This window comes from Canis aureus, chromosome 32, assembly GCF_053574225.1.
Source record: "Canis aureus isolate CA01 chromosome 32, VMU_Caureus_v.1.0, whole genome shotgun sequence".
NCBI classification, from domain to species: Eukaryota; Metazoa; Chordata; class Mammalia; order Carnivora; family Canidae; genus Canis; species Canis aureus.
The window spans coordinates 16,815,956-16,842,981 of NC_135642.1; the positions used below are offsets into that span (position 1 = coordinate 16,815,956).

Below are 27,026 nucleotides of genomic sequence, written 5' to 3' on the forward strand. Positions count from 1 at the left end.
GAGAGAGCCAGGGGGAATCTATGGGCTATAGTGTCAATAAGTTTTATTTTTTTTAAAGATTTTGTTTATTTACTCATGAGAGACACACACACACAGAGGCAGAGACATAGGCAGAGGGAGAAGCAGACTCTCTGTGCAGAGCCTGATGCAGGACTCCATCCCAGGACCCCAGGATCATGACCTGAACCAAAGGCAGATGGTCAACCACTGAGCCAGCCCATGTCAATAAGTATTGATCCCAGCGAAGTTTTTACTTTTTATCCAGATTCTTTTGCATCAAATATATTCATCTTTTATGTCAGCAAGTTTAACATACCTTAATTTTCAACAAAACATAGACTTTCCTGAGTGGGCTCTAAGTGGGAGATGATAAAAGGAGCAAAAACCAAGAAGGTGGGTAGGACATCAGTCACAATCAGAACCGATCCTACCATGGCTTGTCATTGAAGGGCAGTCCGATTTCTGTTCTTCTCCTCCCTCATTTTCTCTGCGTCAGACCCTATGTTTAGTCAGATTCTTTACACACTTTCATCTCCCCTCCTGTTTCTGACATACGATTGTTTTCTGTCAACCCAGTAAGGCTTTAAGATATGTTTGATTTTAATTTCATTCATTGCTTTTTCTTTCTGGAGAGAAAATAGTCATCTAGAAGGAAAGACATTTAGTGGTTTTGTTTACTTTTCTGAAATATGTGATATTGTAAATTGTACTTTTACAACAGAGTTATTTTTAGCCATTTGGTTTTTTTTTTTTAGTTTGTTGCCTCCAATATGTTAATGGTTCTGATTTCAAAATGACAATTTTCTAATTTTTTTCAAAGTAAATAAGTAAAATTCTCAGTAAAAAACCAGAAACACTAAGTAAATTTAATGGTACAGCTCCATACATGGTCATTTATATTTTTATATTTTCAGGTAAGTGGAAGGGAAATGTTCTGTTCAGACATTAAAGATTGGGGTGTCGCTTTTGTTTTTTGTTTTCTTCATTCTGTGAACTAGCTAATTATAAAGGAAATAGTGTAAAAACTCATCTTCATTAGTAACCAATTTATCAATAAATCACATCCCTCACTGTTGTTGAAAAAAAAAAAAACTGACTTGATGTAATAATATCTTTGTTCTATAGCACTTAACCCTTTCAAGGGTGTTGGTGTTAAGATCTTAAAAAAGAAAATCTGCCCACCCTCTGTAATAGGGGAGATTTTCTTCATTCTGTAGATTGGAAAGATGACACCAGTGAGAGGATGTCCCTAGGGTCACAGAGTGGATCAGTCCCAGCTCACTCAAAGCAGGAAGATTCAAGGTAGGTTTAATGCAGAGATTACCCACAAAGGTTTGCACTGGTGTAGGGAAACATGTTAAGAGGTAAGGCAGATTCTAGAACTGTAAGCAGTGAGGCTATTACTCCTTCTAGTTCTGAATGCATGAAGTGATTAGCAGAACCCTGAGATAGGGAGGGATGTGTGGAGAGGCCACTTGAAAAGAGCTGAGACCTTTGTGGAGGGGTACAGCCACCCCACTGTGACACCACAGGTGGAAAGCCAGGGGAACAAATGGTTCTGTTTCCCTCTCCTCCATCCCACTGATTTGTTGCCAGAGCTCCCTCTCCAGAAATCCCAGCTGGAAGCCAGGGGCAAGGTAGTCCATACAACCTCCTGGCACCAGGTAGGTTAGGAGAGAGTGGAGAGTGATCTGGGAAGCAAAGGTGTCTGCCAAACCCATCAGTCTCAGGTAGCGTTGGGACTGGAGGTCACGTCTCCAGATACCCCACCTGTTATGTGTCCACATGCTATGCTTTCCTCGGGAGGGGAGAAAGCATAGCATGGCACCTCATGGCACCTGGCCTCAAACTATCTGCGAGCCCTCTGTGGTTTCATCACTATAAATTTGGGATTTCTGGTGAGAAAGCAAAACTTTGGGTGGATATATCATTTATCCACTTATATCCTTAACATGGACTATTGAAAATTGGCTGTATATCTTTTTTTAAAAAAATTATTTATTTATTTATTTATTTACTTACTTACTTAATTAATTAATTCATTTGTTTGAGAGAGAGAATAGGTGGAGAAGCAGAGGGAGAGGAAAAGATGCTTTGCACTGAGCACAGAGCCAGACTTGGGTCTTGATCCCATGACCCTGAGATCATGACCTGAGCCAAAATCGCCTTGGATACTCAACTGACTGAGCCACCCAGGCACCCCAGAAGTTGGCTGCATATCTGATATCTGTTTCTCCTGACCATATAATATAAAAATTTGTTTCCTTTCCCCAACTGCAAGTTGATTTTTGATACGGAACAACTGATTATGTACTCTAGCTGCACACATCAGCATGTTGATTATGTGAAATCTCATAAGGAATTATAGTCAATGCCAATCATTGTGTAAGTGAAGGTCAGATTTTACATCTTCTATTGGTGTCATCAGCATTTTTAGGATAAATCTTTGAAGCACACAAATTAATATTGGGATACATGTCAGCACGGAAGGCATCTGTGAGAAATTAAATACCTGTGGCCTACGGAAGAGAGAGTATAGGAGAGAAAGAGAAAAAACAAACAAACAAACATGAGAGTCCCCATGCACAGAATTGTTGGTGTGCATAGAATTGACTATGATCAGTCAGCTTTTTAAAAAGTGCTAAATAGGGCTCAGATATTAAAGTTAGTCAGAAATACTGCTTCCAAATTTTAAATTTTTAGTGAGTGAGCAGCTGCGGAGAAAGACTTGTGTGCACTTGTGTACACAGGCCACACAGGTTGCTGGAGCTTCATTTAAAATTATACTTGGGGGTGTGTTTGTAGAGGGAATGTATTCCTCTGGGTTAAGACAGACCTGGATTCAAATCCTGGCTTCACCACTTACTAGCTGATTTTTCTGAGCCTCAGTTTCTTCCCATGTAAAATCGACACAATAATAATACTATTTACCTCCCAAGAGTTTTATCATTTAGATAAAACTGATGTCTTTTGCTAGAATAATGCGGTATAACAAATAAGCACAAAATCTCAGTGGCCTAGAGTATTTATTGCTCATGTGTCTGGAGGTCACAGAGATGTTCCTGAGGCAGTTCCATTGATTTTTGACTGGGCTCAATCACTTGTCTGGGTGTTGACTGGCTAATGGCTAATCTTGTATGGCCTCATCTGGGTTGACTGGGGTGACTAGCTGTGCCCCACGTGTTCTTCATCTGCCCCACGGCTAGCTTTAGCATGATCTCATGGTGATGACAGAGGCAAGAACAGTAGGCAGAAACACAGAAGCACTTTTCAAGCCTCTGTTTGCTTTATGGTGGCTAATACTTTGTTGGTATTAGCCACAAGGCAAGGTAAATCACAAGATGGAGACCTAAGGCAGAATGGGAGGACACTACAAAGCTACTTTGCAAAGAATGTGAAGAGAGAACTGGGGCCATTAATACAACCAATCTACTGCAGGACAATGAGGTTAAAATGAGATGCTACTTGCAAGTACTTAGCACGTGGCCATCATTTAATAAATGGTAGCAGTTTTTATTACTCCCTATTTACATCACATCTAGTGTCTAAGGTTTTATTTTTGTATCTGGTTTGTGTGTGCTACTTCATGAACTGATAGAAATTCTTGCTTTGAAATAGAATGAAGAGATTTGGGTTCAAACTCTGACTATGAACCTTACTCTTAATACAACCTTACTGTGTGATGAGGTGGAGTGGAGTGTTTGCTGGGACCCAGACAAACCCTGGTTAAAGACTTTGACCACTTTAGGCTATTTGATCTTGCGTATTAACTTCTTCTTCAGTCTCCTTAGTTGCCAAAGGGAGATAATTGTACTTATTTTTGTGAAGATTAAATAAGAAAAATATGTCTTATATCTTTCTCAATATTTGTCACTAAGCTACTGTTCAATACATAGTAGCCATTGTTATTTATAACCATAGTAATCTTGTTTACAGAAAAATTAGGAAAGCAGTGGCCAAAATTCTATATATAGATGATAACTATTAACATTTGGATCGTTGGGGCACCTGGTGGCTCAGTGGTTGAGCGTCTGCCTTTGGCTCAGGTCATGATCCTGGAATCCTGGGATGGAGTCCTGAATCTGGTTACCTGCGGGGAGTCTGCTTCTCCCTCTGCCTATATCTCTGCCTCTCTCTGTGTCTCTTATGAATAAATAAATAAAACTTTAAAAATAAAAAACATTTGGATTGTTCAACCGTAATGTTCTATGCATGTATTTCCACAATTAGACTTAGATTACTTATACTATTCTATACACCATTTTCTTTCCTTAATATAACATGATGTCTTTCCAACATGAACACACACAGATCTGGTGCAGTTATTTTAATAGATATGTCTATCCACCAGGGAGATATAGTCTCATTTATCTATCCAATACCCTATTGTTGAATCTTTAGATTGTTTCCAATTTTTCATCATATTAATAACAATGCAATGAATATCTTTTTACACCTTACATCAACTTTAGGTTACATTTTTTTGTTAAATTTTTGGAAGTAAAATTGCCATGTTAAAGGGTATTCACTTAAAAATGTTTTTATTGTTAAGTATGACAAACATATAGAAAAGTGTACACAATCTAAGTGGACAGCTTAGCTAAGTGGATATCATAAACATTCATGTAATCACCAGCCAGCTCAAAAAACAGAACAGTGCCAGCCCACAGAGGCCTTCCTCTGGTGTCCCCCTTAATCATCAACCTTGCCTACTCCCAAAGATAACTGCTATCCAGACTTTTAATATTAGATTTGCCTGTTTTTAAATTTTATATAAATGGATCCATGGTATGTATTCTTTGTCTCTGTGTTTTAAAAATCAATATTGTGGGGGCGCCTAAGTGGCTCAGTCAGTTAATTGTATGCATTCAGCTCAGGTCATGATCCCAGCATCCTGAGATTGAGCTCTTCATGGGCTCCCTGTTCAGCAGGGAGCTTGCTTTTCCCTCTCCCTCTGCCTGCTTCTCGTCTTCTTCCTTGCTCATGCTCTCTGTCTTTCTCTCTCAAATAAATAAATAAAATCTTAAAAAAAAAAAATCAGTATTGTTTTTGAGATTCAACCATATTGTTTACATAGAAATAGTTCACTTTTTTCATTTTTGTATTTTATTTCATTGTATAAATATATACTTAATTTTATTGCTGTTGGACAAATTGGGTCATTATCATTTGGACTCAAGAATAATGAAAAAAAAAAAGAATAATGTTGCTATTATTGTTAAATGTGTGTGCTTTCTTGATGTGTGTGTGCACATTTCTGTTGGGTATACACCTAGGAGTGGACTTGCTGGCTTAGAAGGAACGTGTATATTTGTTTTAAGTAGATAGTGCCAAACTCTTCACAGATGGTTATTCTAACTGACACTCCCTTCCGCAATACAGGAAAGTTCCTATTTGTTCCACGTTCTCTTTAATGCTTGATATTAAAAAATTTAGCTATTTTGGTGGGTGCATTGGTATTTTATTGTGGTTTTATTTTGTATTTCTTCAATAACAATGAAGTTGATGAGGAATACCACTTCATGTGTTTATTGGAGCCGCCTGGATATTCTCTCTTCAGATGTGCTTATTCAAATCTCTTGCCCAGTTTTCTTCTGGCTACCTGCTTTTAAAAAATCTGATTTGGGGATCCCTGGGTGGCGCAGCGGTTTAGCGCCTGCCTTTGGCCCAGGGTGCGGTCCTGGAGACCCAGGATCGAATCCCACGTCGGGCTCCCGGTGCATGGAGCCTGCTTCTCCCTCTGCCTGTGTCTCTGCCTCTCTCTCTCTCTCTCTCTCTGTGACTATCATTAAAAAAAAAAAAATCTGACTTGTAGGAGTTACTCTTGTATTGTGGTTAGGGTCCTTTGTTGAAATGTGTTCCAAATATATGTTTTCTCACACTTTGGTTTGTTTTTATACTTCTGTATAGTGTCTTTTCATGCCTCTAAGTTCTTAATTCAAAGACAGTCAACTGTATAATTCCCATCTTCCCTTTTATAATTTTGGTTTTTTTGTGTGTGTTCTGTTTAAGAAAAATTTTCCTGATTTGGATAGCAAGAATCTCCTCTATACTCTTTTAACAGTTTTTCGGTTGCTGTTTGTTTGTCTTTCACATTTGGGCTTACAGTCTATCTGGATTTGAGTTTTACATAGAATGAAGTAGGAGTCAAATTTTATTGTTTTCATAAGGGCATTCCATTGTCATCCTTTGGTGACAATATTGTTCTTTCCTCATTGCTCACAGTGCCACTTTATTATTTTTTTCAAAGTTCGTCTTTTTTTTTTTAAGTAAACTTCACGCCAACCATGGGCCTCGAACTCACTACCCTGAGATTAAGAGTCACATGTTCTACCAACTGAGCCAGCCAGGCGCCCACCTTTATTTTAAATCAATGTTCCTGTATGTATATCTATTTGCCACTAATCTATTTGTCTATAAACTTTACTTTCTAGAGGGTATTAATTTTATTTATTTATTTGACAGAGAGAACACAAGTAGGGGGAGTGGCAGGCAGAGAGAGAGGGAGAAGCAATTCTCCACAGAGCAGGGAGCCTGATACTGAACTTGATCCCAGGACCAGGACCTGAGCTGAAGGAAGACACTCAACTGACTGAGCTAGTCAGACTGATTCTGAGAAGTTTCCTAGTTGTCCCAGCTATAAGTGAAATTGCAGAAACAAAGGCAGTCATTAGCAATTCATGTTCTCTTTTCCTCCACCCCTGGTCCTCTCAAATATCTCTCTTATTTCCAGGAATCCACCTTCTCTCTTTCCTGTTTCTACACTCTTCCCTCTCAACTAGATTCAGAAAACTTTGCAGAGACCAACAAAAATAATGATAACACAACCCTTTCCAGGGCCATTGGCATTTTTTAAAGGTCTCCTTAGGATAAGATTCCTCCCAAACCAAAAGGAATGGGTCTCTCATGGTAGGATGTTGAAATTTAAGGCAGCCACAGATGGTTGATTTGTTCATCTGTAATAGGGTGAAGCAGGACTGGTTGACATCTTGTTCTGCAGTTCAGAGAAGTCACCTAATTAATGTGTGGGAAACAGGAATAATTAGTATCGGAAGATATATTTCTGGTTTTTTTTTTTTTTTTTTTTTTTGGCGAGGGTGTGGGGAGCTTTCTTAGTGACCTTTAAATTTTACTAAATGAGTAATGATTTATTCAGCTTCCTGCAAAGATTAGCTCTTCTCTTAATTAATTGTTATGGAATTGCATGACTAGACTGCAGGCCTTCATTTAAAACTCTTTTAAGCATAAGTGAAAAGATAGAAAGGCCTTAAGGTGGACCTTCCTTCAGCAAAACATTACTTGTCTCCATCTGGTTCCTTTAATGAAATGTTATCCTACATGCTTCCCCCTGCTAGTTGTGGCCCCAAGACTTGTGCTTCAGCTGCCTGGGTCATTTCCTATTAAGGAATCTTAGGAAGACCTAAGTGACTCCTTTCTTTATTTTGGGCCCCGCTCCTGGCAGGAGTCAGCTGACTAAGATGTAATGCAAGGCTTGCACCCTGTTACCTACCCCCCTTCTCCTTCTAGATTCCATGTGGTTAGATCAGACTATATAAGATTCAGTTCAGTTTGATTCAGTTCTCTTTTTTGAGCACCTTCTGTATGCTGAGCACTGAGGTATGTACCAGGAATACAGAGGCGAATCAGGTAAAGCAGGATTCCTGCCCTCGTGGTGCTTATATTCTAGTGAAAGGCTGGACATAAAATAAATAATGACAATTATGAGGAAAGTTTCGGAGGACACCAAAGCTACTCACATTACACATTACATGCAGGAGGGAAGGCAAATGTCAGTCGAGGGCTCTTACCGCACTTTGGCTCTAGTTACCATAAAATTCAGACAACCATGGCTCTTTTTCTCTAACCCACAAAATTTAATTACACTTAACAAACATTTATTGAGCAACTAATTGATAGGAGGCATTGTGGTGCATGCTAGGAAAACAGGACTTGGAGAGGAGGAGCAGAGCCCAAAGATGAGTAGAATTTGATTCCTGATTTCAAAGGGCTTGGGATTTAGGGATGGGGATGGGTAATAGGACACAAACATGAAAGCAATGCAAAATGTACTCTAGGAAAGGCAAGTGTAACAAGTGAATGACTTTGAACTTAGGGGAAGGAGATGCAATTGAGGGGAGGCATTGTGAAATGCTCGATAAGGAACAGATATTTATGGTGATTCTTTATGGGATGGTCTTTTTAGGTTCCCAGCCCCAATTCCAACATGGGCAGGGGAGGGACAGGGGAGTTCCCTCATGTGCAATACCAAACAATTTACAGACGTCAGTAGAGAGTCTGAGCAATCAATTCAATTCTGACACCATCTATCCTGAGATGGCATCAGATTCTACTGGTTAAGGGCTCAGTCATACAAGAGTGCCCTCTACCCCCTACTTCAGATACCATTTGTAAGCCCTAGGCTGTTACCTGGGCTTCTGACCAATTATAGATTGGAGGTTCCAATGACTGTCTCCTTAGATTTGATTAATAGGCTAGAGGATCTCACAGAACTCAGGGAGACAGTTACCATTTACCAGTTTATTGAAGGATATAATAAGGGGTATGGATCAACAGCCAGATGAAGAGATACATAGGGCCAGGTACAGGGAAATGGTGTGGAGCTTCCAGGTGTGCCATTCTCTCCACACCCCAAGTGTTCACCATCCCAGAAGCTCTCTGAACCCAGTCCTTTTGGGTTTTTTAATGAAGGAGCCATTACACAGTCATGATTAAGTCATTGGCCATTGGTTGATTCAACCTCCAGCCTCTCTTTCATATGTGGGAAGTAGGACTGAAACTTCAAACCCTCAAATCACCTGGTCATTTCTCCTGGCAACCAGCCCCTCTTCCTAGATTATCTAAGGGCTTTCCAAAAGCTATCTCATTAACATAACAAAAGACTCTAATTCACCCTTGTTACAGGAAATTCCAAGGGTTTTGGGAACTGTGAGCCAGAAACTGTGGAGGAAGATCAAATTCACCTAAGACATATAAATTTTGGTTATTCAGATTTCTTGTAAATCACAGTATCATGGATGGGCAGGGTTTTAATCAGAAATTATGGGGAAAGGCTTCTGGGTGGAAGGCGTGGCATGAGTAAAGATTCAGAATCAGGAAGCTATAACTGTGTGTGTGTGTGTGTGTGTGTGTTGGGGGTGGGGGGTGGGTGGGAAAGTAGAGGCTGGAAATGTAGGTGGGAAGACCACAATATGAAAGGCTTTACATGGGGGATCCCTGGGTGGCTCAGTGGTTTAGCGCCTGCCTTTGGCCCAGGGCCTGATCCTGGAGTCCTGGGATCGAGTCCCACGTCAGGCTCCTGGCCTGCTTCTCCCTCTGCCCGTGTCTCTGCCTCTCTTTCTCTCTCTCTCTCTATGTCTATCATGAATAAATAAATCTTAAAAAAAAAAAAAAATGAAAGGCTTTACATGAAAAAGAGGAAAAGAATGCACATCTAATTTGATTGGCAATTGTTATGGAGGGAGAAGGTGCATTATTGGAACTCTGTGCATGGACACGTTTTTCTGGCCATGGAAGAAAGGGTGGACGTGTTGAGATAATTATTTGGAGGTGATTGGGATGCCTGGGTGGCTCAGCAGTTTGGTGCCTGCCTTCGGCCCAGGGTGTGATCCTGGGGTCCTGGAATCGAGTCCCACATTGGGCTCCCTGCATGGAGCCTGCTTCTCCCTCTGCCTATGTCTCTGCCTCTCTCCCTCTCTCTCTGTCATGAATAAATAAATAAAATTAAAAAAAATTGTTTGGAGGTGATTGAAATAGGCTTTGCATAAGGGCCTATGAATGTTAGAGGTGAGACAGGAAAACTAAAGGGATCCCATGAAAAAAAAAGTTGTATTTTTTTCCCCTTTGCCTCTTTTCCAGCTTCTATTCTTACTAGGGCCTGCACCCCCACCCCACTCTACACAGCCTTGTAATGCAAATAGTGTATGTCCTCCTTGTAATGGACAAAGAGGTAATGGTAACTTTGGAGTCTTCCAGCATAATAATGTCTAAGCAGTGACCAGGCAAGGTTGCCACACATTCTCTAAGACCATGAACTCCAAACACTTTGATGCCAAGACCTCTGGCTTCAGGAAATAAGTGACTTATGGAGGACATCTGGACCCTGTCCTTGTTTTAACCAGTTCCTGGATGCCTAAGAGAACAACAGACCACAATTGCCAATAAAAACCCCAGGCCCCAAGCAAAAATGAAACTCATGCTCTTTTTCTTTTCAGAGTCTCCTGGATGCTCTATCCATCTCTCTCTCTAACTCCAGTAACTCTGCTTTCACTTTCTGCTGGCTCATGTTTGATTTCTATCCTGCATGAAGCCAAGGACCCTTTTTCCTAGCCCTTTGGGACTCCTTCTGGGTCCTCAGACCCAGACTGCCTGCATCAGATAGGGTAGGGAAGGAACACTGTGGACAAAGGGGCACAGAATTGAACTATAGAATGACCCTTCCTTCTCTCTCTCTCTTAAGATTTTATTCATTTATTCATGAGAGAGACACACACACACAGAGGCAGAGACATAGGCAGAGGGAGGAGAAGCAGGCTCCATGCAAGGAGCTCAATGTGGGACTTAATCCCCGAACTCCGGGATCATGCCCTGGGCCAAAGGCAGATGTTCAACTACTGAGCCACCCAGGCGTCCCAACCCTTCCTTCATATTCCAAGATGATTCTATGATTTTGAGCCTTAGTAGCTGGGAGAAAGATGGTGTCTAAAGTGGGCAATTATAATTTGTGTGTCTGATTTTCCTGTATCTACTATGTGAGGATATATAGGAAGCAGATTCTTATTTTCCAAAGAGAAAAAGAGGAAGCTAGAAGGGGCTAGGCCTCTCATTGGCTCCAGGAATCTAGGTGTAGGCACTCGACACAGGTTTAGTCAATTCATCTGTTGAGACACTGAATCTGGGACATTGACGTGGGGATCCAGGGACACACCTCCCATAAAAGCAAAGCCATTTGATGCCCCTGCACTCACCTTGCCCAGTCACACTGAGGCTCCTCCCCATCTTGACTATTATCCACTTGACTACAGAGGCCTAGGATATGTCCCTGTCTTCCCTTACCTGTTTTTCCTGGGCCAACATTATACCTTCCATATTGATCCTACTGTAGGGTGGTGAACAATCCTGCCTGTGGCCACCAGCAGCCCAGACCAGGGCTCATCTCTTCCAACGTTAAATGAGTTCAGAGGCTAGAGATGTTGACTCACTGTTTTCAGTGTGTGTTCCTTAGCCACAAACACATTTTTAAGGGGAAGTGGAAGCAGTGAATTTTAACCTTTAGCTTTCTGGTTGCTGAATAAGTAAGTGGACAGCCTTGAGACAAGATATCTTAAGTACATATTTCCAATGCACTATTTGCATAGTCATCCATTTCCTTTATAAATACGTGTCGTGGCAGGAGAACAAAACCATGTGTGCCTGACTTCCATTATGGCCAGCTGGCAGCCAGGAGGGGGGATGGGAAAGGCCTTGTGGAAGGAGCTTATGGGGGTTCTGGGATCAGGGTTCTAGTCCCATCATTAATACCATGTAGAGGTGTGGTCGTTATGGTGAACTCTTCATTTGTCTCCTCATTTATAGTAAAATCATTTTGGCAGGCTTTAAAAGTCACACTAGCTGCTTTTACTTCCCAAACATTTCCAGCTGTCCTTAAATGCCATCTAAATGCACTTCCACGATGCAGCCTGCTGAGCTTTCCTCACTGCACAGGAATATTTGAGCAAGTTGAGAATTTGACACTTCCTCTGCTTCCTTCCTGTCCCTGACTGTATTGAAGAAAATAAGCCATAAAGAACAGAGGGTTGGGATAAGTGAATTGGGAGAAAGGTATTCTGGGTTCTGGATTTAACTGAGGAAGTTTTTCCATTTTTCTGCCTGGGGGATTAATGAAGGTGATTTTTTTTTCTTTCTTTAGAACTGGGAAAAATTGATAATTTGTAAATTGCTGCATGGATTTCAAAATTTGAACCTTTTCTGGTGTCAGGATGACTGAATAAAAATGATCTAGGAGGCTGATTAAAAATATAGCCTGGGGTGCCTGAGTTGAGCGTCCAACTCTCAATTTTAGCTCAGGCTCAGGTTGTGATCTCAGGGACATGGGTCAGGCTCTGCACTCAGTGGGGAGTCTATTTGAGATTCTCTCTCCCTCTCTCTCTGCCCCTCCCTCCTCTCTCTCGCAATAAAATAAAATCTTTAAAAAAAATATATAGTTCCTGAAGTTTGGATTGGAATCCAGGCATCTGTATTTCTTTTTTTTTTTTTAATTTTTTTTAAATTTTTATTTATTTATGATAGTCACACACAGAGAGAGAGAGAGAGAGAGAGGCAGAGACACAGGCAGAGGGAGGAGCAGGCTCCATGCACCAGGAGCCTGATGTGGGATTCGATCCTGGGTCTCCAGGATCATGCCCTGAGCCAAAGACAGGCACTAAACCGCTGTGCCACCCAGGGATCCCTGGGCATCTGTATTTCCAAAAAAAAAGGTTTGTGGTCTTATTCCAATGCACAGCCAGGCTTGGACACTTACGGGTTCTAAAGTTGACATCCTGAATCTTGCAAAAATATTGAAACTTATTTGAATGAACAACAATTAATGGCATCATTTGTTCACTAATATTGTTCTTTGCATATGTCTTTTTTGTCTACAAGCTTGAATGATTGAGGGCAGTGGCTATTCTTAGTTATCTTCGTAACCTCGGTAACATCCAATAGGTATTAATAAGTTATCATTAAATTAAACCAGAAACACTGTGCACATTTATCCAGTTCAAATGAAGGCAATGGTATGTTCGGTTTTTTACACTAACAAGGGCTGCCTGGGTTACCTGTTCCTGTTTGTTTTTACTTTCATGGTAGGGCTTCTTCCCCCTTCTCCCTCTTGCTTTTGCCTCTTGCCTTTTTTCCTCTGCTACTCCCTATTGTGTTTCTTGCTATAGAGAACTGCATGACAGTATGAAGCCCCAGAAGAAGCTCTTATTGGTGTGAGTGGCTGGTTGGTTATCTCAGCCAAGGAGGATTAGAAAACTGTCTTTGGATTCTCAGTCCTGTCTTTTCACTAAGCCAACAATTCCACCTCTCTTCCATCCTGTGAATAAGACAACACAGGATGTTCTTGTTTGTTTGTTTGTTTCCTTCTCAAAAACACAGCCCTTCTGCAGGCGACCTCACTTCCCATGTAGGTAGGTGGTCCTTGGCACCCTTGGGGTCTTGCATCACAAAATGACTGCAGTTGCAGAGATAAAGGCAATGAAACAAATGCTATCAAGGCTTTCTTGGAGCTCCTAGTAAACGGATTTACAGGCTGCAGCTACAGCACAAACTGAAACAGTAATTGACCCTGCTGACCGCCTGTGATTATTCAAGGTGCGGTAATCTCAAGGGGCCTCATTCATCTCTTTGCTGGAGTTTTAGCTGACTGCAGAATAATTACTGGGAATTCCAGTTAAGACTTAGAAAGATTTGTCACTGGCTGGTGGGTACCACTGGCTTAGTAAAACTCAACATACTTATAATTAGTATAAGCCTGCTACAAGTAACCTCTTGTTAAAATGCAAATTATTAGAACATCTATTACCAAATAAGAAAAGTTTTAAAAAAAATATTAGGGATTCCAGGCACAGGAATGTGTGGTGAACTTGAAAAGCTTGATGCCAATTATGTGCTTCACTGAATTAAAATGAATTGATGTTATTAATAAAGACTCAAATGATCTACCCTGCCAGCCCAACCTTTTACCACCTTGCATTTTATTAGAACTGAACTTTTCAATTAAGATCTGTCTTCCCACACTTACCAAATTGAGTTTTCCAGACTTATGATTCAGTCACAGAAGCTTCAGGAACATGGTAGGGGCTTGGGTGGGAGTAGAGGTGGTGGGTCATGCCCAATTTGCCATGACAGCTTGCTAGTCTCTAATGCCATATTTCAACTTCTTTCAGAGTAATGTGGTCCCTTGTCTAGGTCCCTGACACTGAATAATTTATTCAATAAAATAGTGCAATTTAAAGGAAAGTGAATGAAGATGTTTACACTTGGTGGCAGCTCTCTAAAATAATATTTGCAGTGAAAATTGAGATGAACTGGTCTTTATTTTGCTAAGAAGAGAAGGAATAGGTAGGAATAAAAGTGTTGAAAGACCTCTTATTATTCTTGACTTAGTTTGTCCTATGAAGAGCTTTTCCAGGCAAATGGGAAAACATTCAATTTGAAATTCTGCCTAGAAACTAGATTGAGGGACTCCTGGGTGGCTCAGCAGTTGAGCGTCTGCCTTGGGCCCAGAGCGTGATCCTGGAGTCCTGGGATCGAGCCCTGCATCAGGCTCCCTTCATGGAGCCTGCTTCTCCCTCTGCCTGTGTCTCTGCCTCTCTCTGTGTCTTTTATGAATAAATAAATAAAATCTTAAAAAAAAAACTAGATTGATTTGCTGATGTTTGGCACATTAATTATTTTATAAGTAAATGGAGATATAATTTTAAGGCATGAGTCAGCACTTCTTAAAGGATCCAGAGTATGTTTCTTCTGATTCGGGTCTTTTTAAAGTGACATGATTATTTTGGAGGCTCTTTTCCACCTTCACCTCCTCTTTTCTTCAGCTGTGATCCACCTATCATACCGGGTTACTCAGAGTTGGGAAGAAGTGCAGTGGCACTGCTGGCCATCCTCACTAGTTTACGTAACCACTTCCCTCCCTCTGGCCAGTATCAGTTGGACAAAACTTGTGGTTTTTTGAGGGGTGAGGTGAATTTCTTTGTAGCTCTCGTTTTTTTATTATGTGTGCTTTTCAGCTCCCTACCAGTTTTTCAGTGGGATGTCTCTTTCCACTAAATGTTGGCCTTGTGGTGTGTTGGTCTCGTTTCCTGCTGTCTGCCTGGTGCTGTGAACAGTGCCTCGTACCCAGGGACTACATACTGATCCCCCTCTGTCTCAGCTGGTCGGTTCCCCACGCTGAGCCTAGACCATCCCTTCAGCTGTCACCCCCAACACGATCGACTCCCCTCCTCACTTCTGGGTTGTACTCACACTGTTCTCCCTACAGACCCTGCTTCCCCTCACACCTCTCTCTTACTAAGCAAATCCTACCCATCCTACTATATGGGAGATCTGTGTCCTCCATGATGGTTTCCACTGGTCCACAAAGTCCTGGTTTCCATAGTCTGACTGTATCTCACCATCATATGCTGTTCAGATCATGTGCTGCCCCAGGGCCTGGCTTAGTTCTTTCAGGGTTTCACAAGAGATGGTGTTTGTCCTCATGGATTTAGGCCTAGGTGAGTTGCATAGGTCCTATGCCTGAAACTTGACTGGTATGTATGGTCCTTCAAGCAGTAGGCATGGCACAAGGGCCTGCACTGGAAGTCCAGGAGATGCTCACTGCTCACTGTCAGCCCTCTTTCCTCATCACTGCCAGGTGTGATGCCTGCCTTACCTGGAATGCTACCCTCTGTGGCATTCTTGGTCATGACTTCAGGTCAGATCAGAATATGGGTAACATTCCCTCCCTCAAATTTCCTAAGCTTCCTCTCATCTTTTTTTTTCTTTCCAGATTTTATTTATTTATTTATGAGAGACACAGAAATAGAGAGGCAGAGAGACATAGGTGGAGGGAGAAGCAGGCTCCCTGTATGGAGCCTGATGTGGGACTCAATCCCAGGACCCCGGGATCATGACCTGAGCTGAAGGCAGATGCTCAACCACTGAACCACCCAGGTGCCTACTTCCTTTCATCTTTCTGGATAGTACAGCGGCATGTACAGAGAGGTTGCATTCTTAATGGTTGGCTTTTTCCTGGTGGCCTGTGTTCTAGCCTGAGCCCAGTTGCTTCTTTCTGTTTCTGGCTGCTTTTGCCTTTTCCTCTCTCTTTCCACCCATAATATAACATTAATTTTTTTAAAAGGTACATTTTGAATTTGGTCTATAACCCTCCTATGCATGAGACCAGTCACTCTCTATTAAAAAAAAAAAAAAAAAGCTTTTATAATTTGTACTTTTCCCTGTCATACTGACCTTCTCTGCACTTAGTTCAAATTACTGGGCTTTTATTGTATTGAGCTACTCTTTCACCCTTACATTTCAAAAAATGCCTTTTTCTGTCAAATTTTATTTAGGAGGGTTAACCGAGGAATATGACTATATGTAGAATGTTGACACCCCATAGGCTCCTTGAAATAGATGACCTTGGTTATGGGTACTGAGATAATTAGCAAAAGAAAATGGACAGAAACCAACTGCTTCCAAGATAGCACAAGGTCGCAGTCAAAGGAAGGACAGCAGAAATTGAACAGACAAGCTGATCAAAGACAAAAGCTTACCAAAGGACTTGGATTTTTTAAAGAGAATCTTTGGGGTGCCTGTTATTCATTCAACAGTAATTCCACAGCGTGAATTGAGTAACTACTATATTATCTATCTACTATATTGTTCTAGGCACCGGTATTATGGAGAAATGAGACAGGCTGAGTGACCTGCTCACAGTCTAGCAGGGTGGGAGTCAGGGGAGTGGCAATAGTCGAATATATAAAAAGGTACTGTTATGGGGAGAAAGGGTGGTAAATTTAGTTTTGAGTTCAAAGTACCTAAGTATATCTAAGTGGACTACCACTAGGGGTTGATTTGCCCGTTATAGAGATGTTCAAGCGGGCATCGCATGGATAGCCATTAGTGAGCTTGCAGAAAGGCTGGCCGTTTGGACTAGATGAGCTCACAGAGCATATGAATGTTACTCTATTTATGCTCACAATCGCTCAGTGTGATACCTTGTCTTCAATAATACTCATGGAAGGGGGTGAGGGATTCTGTGAGCTTCTCAGCCCTTGGCCATAACACCTTCCTCTCAGAAGCAGAAACCACAAAGGAGATGTCTCCTTTCTGTAATCAAGGTTATGAAAGCAATTAAAATGTTCCATGGCTTATTTCCTGCCTTTCTAGACTGCTTTGTAGATTGACATCTGGAATGGCCTCCAACCTGGCAGCCCTGTTCTAATTGAAAGAAAGGGGAAATGTTTATATTTCTTAGGAAAAGAATGCAACACCACTCTCTTTTTCTTAAAAAAAAAAAAAAAAAAAATTTAAAGCTGTTGAAGGATGGGGGGGAACAGTTTTACCACTTCAGTAAATTTGAAACAATAACTTTTTTCCTTGTTACCAAAATACAAACTCATCACAGAGAATTCAGACAATACAGATAAGGGAAATAATGCAATAAAAATCCACCATCCTGACATAACCACTGCTAAAGAAACATCTTGGCCTTCTGATCTTTTTTTTAAAATGAACATATTGATATATATTTCATAAACAGTGGGCTCACACTATGCATACTGTTTTTGTTTTTGTTTTTTTAATTTTTATTTATTTATGATAGAGAGAGAGAGAGAGAGAGAGAGAGAGAGGCAGAGACACAGGCAGAGGGAGAAGCAGGCTCCATGCACCGGGAGCCCGACATGGGATTCGATCCCGGGTCTCCAGGATCGCGCCCTGGGCCAAAGGCAGGTGCCAAACCGCTGTGCCACCCAGGGATCCCTGCATACTGTTCTATAATCTGCTTTTTTCATTTAAGAGTTGTATTAGTATGTTTTATCAGTTTAGAGGTTGTAAGCATGAGTTCACTTTACTTCTAATATTCTAGTCGAATTACTCTGTGGCTCCAAAATACAGGATTATGTTTCTTGGGATGCCTGGGTGGCTCGGTGTTTGAGCATCTGCCTTCGGCTCAGGGAGTGATCCTGGGATGAGTCCGGCATCGGGCTCCCTGAAGGGAGCCTGCTTCTCCCTCTGAGTGTGTCTGCCTGTCTCTCTGTGTCTCTCATGAATAAATAAAATCTTCAAAAAAAGAAAAATAATATCTTTCTTTCATTTCTCTCTCTTTTCTCCCTTTCTTTCCTGTCTCAGAATTTGAGCTCACACATCAGGGTAAGAAAACCCAAGGGTATTTGCTTAACTCTGAGACTCAGTGTTGGTCACTGTCCTGCCATGGAAAAAGACTAGAAAATCTGTAGTCAGGGGAACTGTTCCATTCTCTTGGGTGTTGCTGTTCTTTTATTTTTAATTCCAGTGGAGTAAATATACAGTGTCATATTAGTTTCAGGTGTACAATATAGTGATTCAACAATTCTATACATTATTCAGTGCTTATCACCGTAAGTGTGCTCTTAATTTCCTTCACTTATTTCATCACCCATCCCCCACCCACCTCCTCCCTGGTAACTGATAGTTCGTTCTCTATTGTTAAAAGTCTGTTTTTGCAAAAAAAAAAAAAAAAAAAAGTGTTTTTTTGGTCTCTTTTCTTCCTTTGTTCAATTGTTTTGTTTCTTAAGTTCCACATATGAGTAAAATCATATGGTATTTGTCTTTCTTTCATTGACTTATTGGCTGTTGCTGTTCTTGATGCTTCTGTGTTGTACCTGACCACTACCAAAAGGTCTGTGGTGATGTGGGCATACTTGCCATTGACACTGATGGTCCAACAGCCTGGGATAGTCATTGACCACTGAAGAAAATGACTTTTGGAATGATGTACACCTTAGCTCAGAAACAGTTTTTCCAAATACTCTTGGAGGGGGCAGGGGAAAGTTTTTTGTTTTGTTTTGTTTTGTTTTGTTTTTGTTTTTTTGTTTTGTTATATATTACATTCAGCTGGGTTGTACTGTCTGCTTGGGCTCCTACAAACATACAATCACACAGTTGCAGGTTGGGTTCCTTAGAAACAGACATTAAAATGGAGTTTGGAAAAAAAAATGGAGTTTGGGATTTAAAATGTTTATTGGGCATCAATACCTGAGAAAGGAAAGGGGAAGAAGCAGGATTGGGCAGAGAGAGAAACTGAACTGTAGTTGTGGGTCTGAGAAAGGCTCAGCCAGCCTACTGGGGAGCTCTGGAGTGAGTATTGCCCATTGGGGTTGTACCTCACTGGACTGAAATAGCTGAGCCCTTGTACCCCTGTCTCACTCAGTCTTTGCACTGGCGCTGTCTCAGGGAAGGACATGACCTTGGCCAGGCAACTCTCTGTAGCTGGGGTACACCTGAAAGATCCCTGCTCTCCCTGAAGTTGGGGAGCAAGTCCTTCCCTGAAGAGGGATCTGCATGGTGCATCTCTGACCTACTACAGCCCATAGTCTCCTTGGCTCCACTTCTTCATATATTTTGTGGGGAGCAGCTCCCCCAGGTCATAGCAATTGTTATTACTTTCCCTCTTCTATAGTCCACTGAAGATTTCTGTCACCTTCATTGACCAGGTCTGCTAGCCTCAGGGACTTATGTAGTGGCTTGAACCTGATACTCAGTGGTCTGAGACCTTGGAAACTATGCCCTTCTCTGGCACAGTTTGTTGTATCTGTTTGTTTATAGTCATAATCAGGCAAGGGAGGGCCTAGAGGTGTCCGAATAAATTACCTGAATGCCACCCATATTCTTCCTTGGCCCTATTTTGTAACAATATTCCTACCTTATTCTCATGATCAAGGATAATTACTTTATTAAGATGATGACTCCTCTTTCTGCTGAAACCAGCGGGACCAGGCAGCAGTTTATAGTTCAATGGGGATTTTGCTAGTTCTCTAGTAGGAGTTTCTTCTCAGGGACCAGATCTTAAACCCTGTGGGACACATAGTTGTGGGGATAGGAGACACATATTTTTTAATTCAGTTATTGGGAGTAATGGTAAGTGGGGTTATTTTTACTTCACTCTTCTTGTGCCCAGACCTGTTTATTCTTTCTACTGCAGACAGTGTCATGCAATGATATTTCATGTAATGTCTATACTGTGTCCTGGAAGATGGCATCTTATTCTATCAGAGTATTACTTCTGAGATGACACTTTCTTTGTGACTTTCACAGGTTTATCCAACATTCTGTTAGGCCCCAGCTCTGGATATTGAGGAATAGTATATGATCAATGGATTTTGTGATCATGGACCTACTTCTAATCCTGGCAAGAAGAAATATCTTACCACAAAATACCAAGTGACCATATATCAGGATTTGCCAATCATGAGTTCCATCAGACCTGACAACACATATGACCAGGTGGGCATAGCTATCTGTTGTAATATGAAAATTGTACATCTGAGAATGAGCATGAGCAAGATCAAGAGGTTTTCTGCTTCTTCCAGGGCCCTGTAGCATGCCAGGAGTTGTTTTTCAAATAGCATCTAATTCCCTATGACAGATAGCATGACATTGCTCTAGAGCCCCAAACCATGGCATCCATCACTGTTTTTTTTTTTTTTTTTTTTTCCATCACTGTTTTAACAGCACCCCTTCCCAGTTCATATCCCAAGTCTAATCTCACCAGTAACCTCTAGTTCAGATGGTATAACCTTGCTTTAGAGTCCCAGGGACCTATACTGTGATTCTCTCACTGGAGCTTGTCACAAATTCCAACAAGATTTTTTTTTTGCCAACCATTGGTACCTGTGTTATCATAGGGTCTGCTGGATCATATGGCTTAAGTGGCAGGCTATTTCACTGCAGTTTAGACCTTTGAACTCTTTCTGGCTCTGGGCTGCACTGAAAGCTGGCTGCTCTTGGGTCACCAGGCATATGGATCAGAACAATAGTCCTATTTATAGGTGTACAGTGTGTTCCAATAGAACTTTTGCACTGGTGGAAATACCTGATATCTGTGTTTTCAATATGGTAGCCACTGGTATATGTGGCTATTGAGCACTTGCAATATGGCTAATGCAACTGAGGAATTGAAATTCTAACTTAATTTAATTTAAATTTAAGTGTAAATGACCTTGTGTGGCTAAGGGCCGCTATACTGGATATTGCAAGTGCAGAACATACTGCCTCCAGAATCCAAAAGGGCTTGGCATGTTTTCCTTCCTTTTTGTGGTAAGAAGTACAAGAAGCCATACTTTATTTTTAAATAAATTATTGGAGGGGATGTCCAGTATACTCCTGGTCTTTAGAGCCTAACGTTTTTACCAAAATAGTGGTTCCACTTTATGAATCTTCATAGGGTTATGTGAAATGTGTGTTTCTTATGAAATCTAAGTGATAGCTACCTCTTTTGTATCTAGTACAATCAGCATATTATCAACGTGATGGATCAATATTGTGTGGAATGTTCAGATGATTCAGATCTTTTTGAATTCTAGTTTGACAAAGTACAGAGAGTTAACATAGTCCTGAGGGAAAACTATAAATGACTAACATCTCTCTTGCACAAATGCAAAATGTTTCTAATTCTTTTTCCTGATCTACTCATCAAATCAAATCAATAGCCATATACCATGTACCTGATGCCATGCTAATTTGCTGTAGCAGATGTCACATGTGACATATGGTTCCAGCTGGGCTAGTGTTTGGTAGAGTTTGTGGTAGTCTAAATCAGGGGTTAGCAAACTATAGCCAAATGTGACCTGTTGCCTGTTTTTATAAATAAAGTTTTATTGGAACACATAGCCACACCTACTCGCATGTTATCTGTAACTACTTTCACATCACAGTGGGAGAGTTGAATTGTGACAGAAACTGTATGAGCCACAAAGCCTAAAATGTTTGGTATCTGGGCCTTAATAGAACATGTTTGCTGACCACTAGTCTACATTAACCCTCCAGGATCTATCCGGTTTCTGTAGGGGCTGGAGTGGAGAATCAAATGGAGATATTATGGGAGGCAATTACCACTTGATCCTTTACATCTTTAAGGGTGGCACTAATTTCCACTATTCCTGCCCAACCTCCCCCACTGTATTGGGTAATACCAACTGCTAATTGTAAATTTAGCACTGGAGAAATTGCCACCAGGTTAATCTGTGGATCCAGTGATCCTACTATAAACCAGACCCTGGCTATGGCTCCATTTATTACCTATCTCCCATTTATCCCTACTCTCATAAGGGTCCATGATAATATTTCAGGTCTTCAGCTATCAGCTAAGGTCCTCAAACTCTATATTCCATAGCCCTGGCTGTTTCCCTTTCCCCAGCGTACATTTACCCAAATAAATGGTCATAGGTCCCTTTGGGGAAGAGTCAGAGCAATCGTTAGCGTATATACTGCTGTGATATTACAGAGTCCTTCCTCCTGGGTATCAGGCAACCTATTCAGTGGGTTCTAGATCTGAAAATTGGCTCAAATGTGGAAACTGCATAAGGGATCATGCCTTTTGTAGAGGAGACTGTATTTGGTCTCCTGGTAGTCCATCATTAATTTCCTCTGCTGATATAAACTGAGTAGTACCCATGTATTTTGCCTTTAGATATTTGGTTTCTATTAATCATCTGTGTAACTCTCTATACCTCAGGCTTCATGACTGCTGCGCCAGCCCTGCCATTCATTACCATTACTGCAATCCTCTGGCTTTGAGCTGTTTACATCTACCATTTGTTCTCTTTTGCTTTGGGGCCCTATTATCCCCATTGCTATTAAGGAGCCTTGTTCCATAACAGCCTTGCCTACCATCACCTCTGGCCTGTAGAAGAGCAACAAAACTGAACATTTTAGCATTGGTGCCTCTCTCCACCACATTAGAGTCTTGGCAAATGGTAGGTCTTCTGGGCCTTTCTGTGGAACATAATCATTGAGCAGGTCTTCTGGCCATACATAGTATCTCAATTTCATTTCGGCCACTTCAGTCAGTCCTTAAATCCCTTCCTGCACCATTTGCCATGATAATCCTGGCATTGCAACTTTGTTCAGGGATCATCATCTGTAATTATTAATTAATGTTCTAGGAGCCATTTTTATAGCAAGCTCATACTATCTGTTGGGGTCCTTGTCAAGGGATAAATTCTGTATCTTTGGAGACCACTTCCAAGTTGATGAATACTTTCCTATTTTAAGTTTGTGTTCCAGTCACCTTGATTAATCACCCTCAGAATCCGGTCCCATATGCATATATACTACTCTGGTATATGCTGGTACATGGTGGTGTATTTTGGCTGGGTTTGTGGCTTCCTTGAAGACATTGTCCCTTTCTTTCCTTATCAGGCCCAGCATATTCCCAGCTGGGTTATGCTGTGATTTAACCTTAGTTATAGGCCTAGTAGCAAGGGAGGTAAGTGAGGTAGATCTTATTGCCTTCTTGGGAAGAGATCTTTGCATTGTCTTCCAGGATGAGGTGGAAGGGGTAATATTAGCTCTTAATAGGGGATGGGCCACTTCTGTTGGTTCAGAAAATTCAGAGTTGTCTAGGGAGTCAAAATGTTCAGGGGCTTCCTGCCAGATGTCTTCATTGCATATCAGTTACTAGGTTTTCCCAAGTAGGGAGACCTTGCCCTGACCTTGGTGTAATAGACCTGCCATTGTTGGGCATTTGACCTTTTTTTTTTTTGTAATTCAGTCACTTGGACCATTAAATCTTGGCCTTGAACATTGGTTTCTTCTTTCATTGCTCTGCAGGAGATAAGGACTTCTTTGTGCTACCAAAGTGGTCCTCTGGCTTTTACACTTGGTTTCCTATTGCTTGTTAATTTACCTTAGCAACTTGTTTATTTCTAAGGAGCATCAATACCCCTTGACAATAACTACCTAATCTCATTGTCCTTGTAGTTTTGCTTGTCTTCCCTAAATTTCAAATGCTTGATATACTGCATCAATGGATGGTAAGAGATAATTTGTATATTCTCTTTCTTTTTGTTACTAAAACATATCCTATTAATATTATAGTTAGTTTGGTAGATTGGGGATCCCTGGGTGGCGCAGCAGTTTAGCGCCTGCCTTTGGCCCAGGGCGCGATCCTGGAGACCCAGGATCGAATCCCACATCGGGCTCCCTGCATGGAGCCTGCTTCTCCCTCTGCCTTTGTCTCTGCCTCTCTCTCTCGATCTCTCTCTCTCTCTCTGTGTGACTATCATAAATAAATAAAAATTAAAAAAAATAAAATAAAAAAATTGTTTGGTAGATTGGTTTCTCAAGGGCAAGGCCATATCATATACAGTTTTATATAAATGTATAAAACTGTTTTTGAATAAATGTATATTTTAAGGGCAATGGGTTTTTAAAGATCTCTTAAGTTTTATCATAGATTACTGTCTCTATTACCTATGAGTAGAAATAGCTTAAAATCTGTTTAAAAAATCCTATAACACATTAATTATAAGAAGTCTAGCTAATATTAAGAAAGTACCTACTGTGTGCCAGGAACAGTTTGATTTATTTATTTATTTATTTGTTTGTTTGTTTATTTATTTATAAAGATTTTATTTATTTATTCATTCATTCATTCATTCATTCATTCATTCATTCATTCATGAGAGATGCAGAGAGAGATTGAGGCAGAGACATAGGCAGAGGGAGAAACAGGCTCAATACAGAAAGCCCAATGCGGAACTTGATCCCGGGACTGCAGGATCATGCCCTGAGCTGAAGGCAGATGCTCAACCACTGAGCCACCTAGGCATCCCAACTTTTTTTTTTCTAAGATTTTATTTATTTATTTGACAGAGAGAGAGCACAAGCACAAGCAGGGGGAGTGGCAGGCAGAGGGAGAGTGAGAAGCAGGCTCACTGGAGTTTAATGCAGAGCTTCATCCCAGGACCCTGGGATCATGACCTGAGCAGAAGGCAGACACTGAATTCACTTAGCCACCCAGCACCCCTATGTGCCAAGAACTTGAAGGGTATTCACTCGTTTAGTACTCCTATCAGCCCCATGAGGAGGTTACTATTCTCATTTTTTTAGATGAGAAATAGGAGTTACAGAGTGGTCATCATATCCCCAGGGCTACACTTATTCTTTTTAAATTTTTTTTCTTAAAGATTTTATTTATTTATTCATGAGAGAGAGAGAGAGAGAGACAGAGACAGAGACCCAGGCAGAGGGAGAACAGGCTCCATGCCGGGAACCCAATGCAGGACTCGATCCTGGAACTCCAGGATCAGGCCCTGGCCTAAGCCAGGCACTAAACCGCTGAGCCCCCCAGGGATCCCCATTTATACTATATTTTAAATAAAATTACTCAAACTTTAAAAATATATATCTTCTTTAAAAAATATGGAGTGAGCTGAGAATATTTTCAACTGACGTTGTTTTCAAAAAGTCTATTTTGTTTTGGAATTCTTTGGTTAGCAGTATAAAAGCCAGATTGAAAACAGACCTCATACAACATAGAAAAGATACCTGTGAAGTTTTGGGCTCAGTGTAGTTATAGATCTAATTAAGCGTTTTTTTCAGTCGAAGGCACAGCTCTTGCGTCATTGGTTGCTTGACTTAGAGACAACGTGATGTGTAGTACCCAAGAGGGATGACAGCCACCTCCCCTTCCTTTCATTAAAGCCCAAACCTGCCCTCATTACCTCAGGCCTTCTCTGTGCCAGCTTTTTAACATCATCACGGTATCACTTAATGCCAAGCTGATCTGGGTCCTGCTAATAGGCATTCGGGAATGGTGATTAGGACTTAGTGCATGGTTCTTATTCAAAGAGGACTGACCCAGCTATCACATGCTATAAATACTGCCCTGACAGAAGCTTGAAAATTGGTTCTGGTTGATTGTCTTTACATGGTGCTGTGACTCATTGCTTAATTTCTTCCTGATGCTTTTGCCATAAAGGTTCGGTAGCCTATAATTTTTATAAAAGATATATTTAATTCATGGTGTTAAAAAGGGTTTCAGGTAACTAGTCACATTTGTAGGACATCATTGCTAGGATAGCATTTGTACTTAATATCCTTTATTTTTATTTTTTAAAGATTTTGTTTATTTATTCATGAAAGACACAGAGAGAGACAGAGAGAGACAGAGACACAGACAGAGGGAGAAGCAGGCTCCATGCAGGGAGCCTGATGTGGGACTGGATCCTGGATCTCCAGGGCCGAAGGTGGCGCTAAACCACTGAACTCTCCCCCCCACCTTCCCCCGGGCTGTCCTATCCTTTTTAAAAACAAAAACAAAAACAAAAACAAAAACAAAAACAAAAAACAAAAAAACCCCAAGCATAATAGGTTTAGTTTATCTGTCATTTTTATCAATATCAAATACATTGAATACCTATTATGTGAGAGGCACATAAAATTGATCCTGTGTGCCTCCCTTCTCCATCCTTTCCCCCATCCCTGCCAGCTTCTATGTACTGTACTCATTTGTAAGAATTTCTATTAGATTGGTCTCCTGTTTCTCATACTATAGGCAGATAAAACACACTTTGTGTTAGATCCCAGAACAGAAATAATACTGAAAGTATTTCTAATACTTATGTTTTTTTTTTTTTTTGCAACATGAGGCAGAGTCTAAGCACATGCTCCATCCATTCCACTGCCCTCAGCTCTTATACACACCATAAATGCTGATAACACTGATCACTTGCATCGGATGCCACTGTGGACATTCAATCTTCTAGCCAGTGTCCTTCCGCTCCCAATTCTACACTCCAACCCAAAGTTCCACTATCTTAACAAAGGTAAGCTCTCTGAAGACAATATTCGCTCACAGTTTGGAGGCTGGAAGTTACAATTGAGGTGTCAGCAGGTTTGGCTTGAGGCTGCCCTTCTTGGCTTGTAGAGAGCTACCTAATTGCTTTGTAGCTATATGATCACTCTAGCTTTTTTATGTTTAGTGTTTGCATGGTATATTTTTCACATCATCTGATTTTACCTTTGGTATCTTTCTCTTTAAAGTGGATTTCTTGTTACTCTACCATGGCTGGAAGCAGTTGTCTCCCTCATACTTTTCTGAACTACTTTGTTCTTTCCTGTAAATGTCTTTTCTTTTTAATCAGCTAGACTTTGATTTTTGTGGTTTGCAATCAAGAACCTTGGTGTTACGATACTGCTACTGGGAGCAGACTATAAACAACCAATCCTCAAAGGGAGTTGAGGGATACAGGCTCGCTCTTTGGGGGCAAAAGTTGGTAAAAATCCCTTTATATTAGGAGATGGTCTTCTGGGTGCTCAGGGCATGCAGTGGTGAAAAGAATCCCTTATTATCCCCTGAAATGAATATCTCACTGAATACCAAACTTAGAGAAATAAAATGACTCCTGGGATTGAGGGGTATGAAGGGAGTAGGTAATTTAAAACATTATGGGATGGCCGGACATAGCCAGACCTCACAGGAAGGGAGATAAGGG

General features: G+C 41.0%; 1 long non-coding RNA gene across 12 annotated transcripts in view; it reads left to right on the plus strand.

Annotated features, from left to right (window-relative positions):
- Nucleotides 1–27,026, plus strand: part of LOC144303157 (uncharacterized) — a 177,214-nt gene that overhangs the window by 44,376 nt on the left and 105,812 nt on the right. For 11 of the 12 annotated variants that reach the window (XR_013370175.1, XR_013370177.1, XR_013370173.1 and 8 more), the window contains exons 2-3: nucleotides 19,843–20,031; nucleotides 26,185–26,357. This is a non-coding gene — a long non-coding RNA (uncharacterized LOC144303157). Of the gene's footprint in view, nucleotides 1–19,842; nucleotides 20,032–26,180; nucleotides 26,358–27,026 lie in introns of all 12 variants that reach the window. The other variant, XR_013370176.1, reaches the window with a different exon arrangement.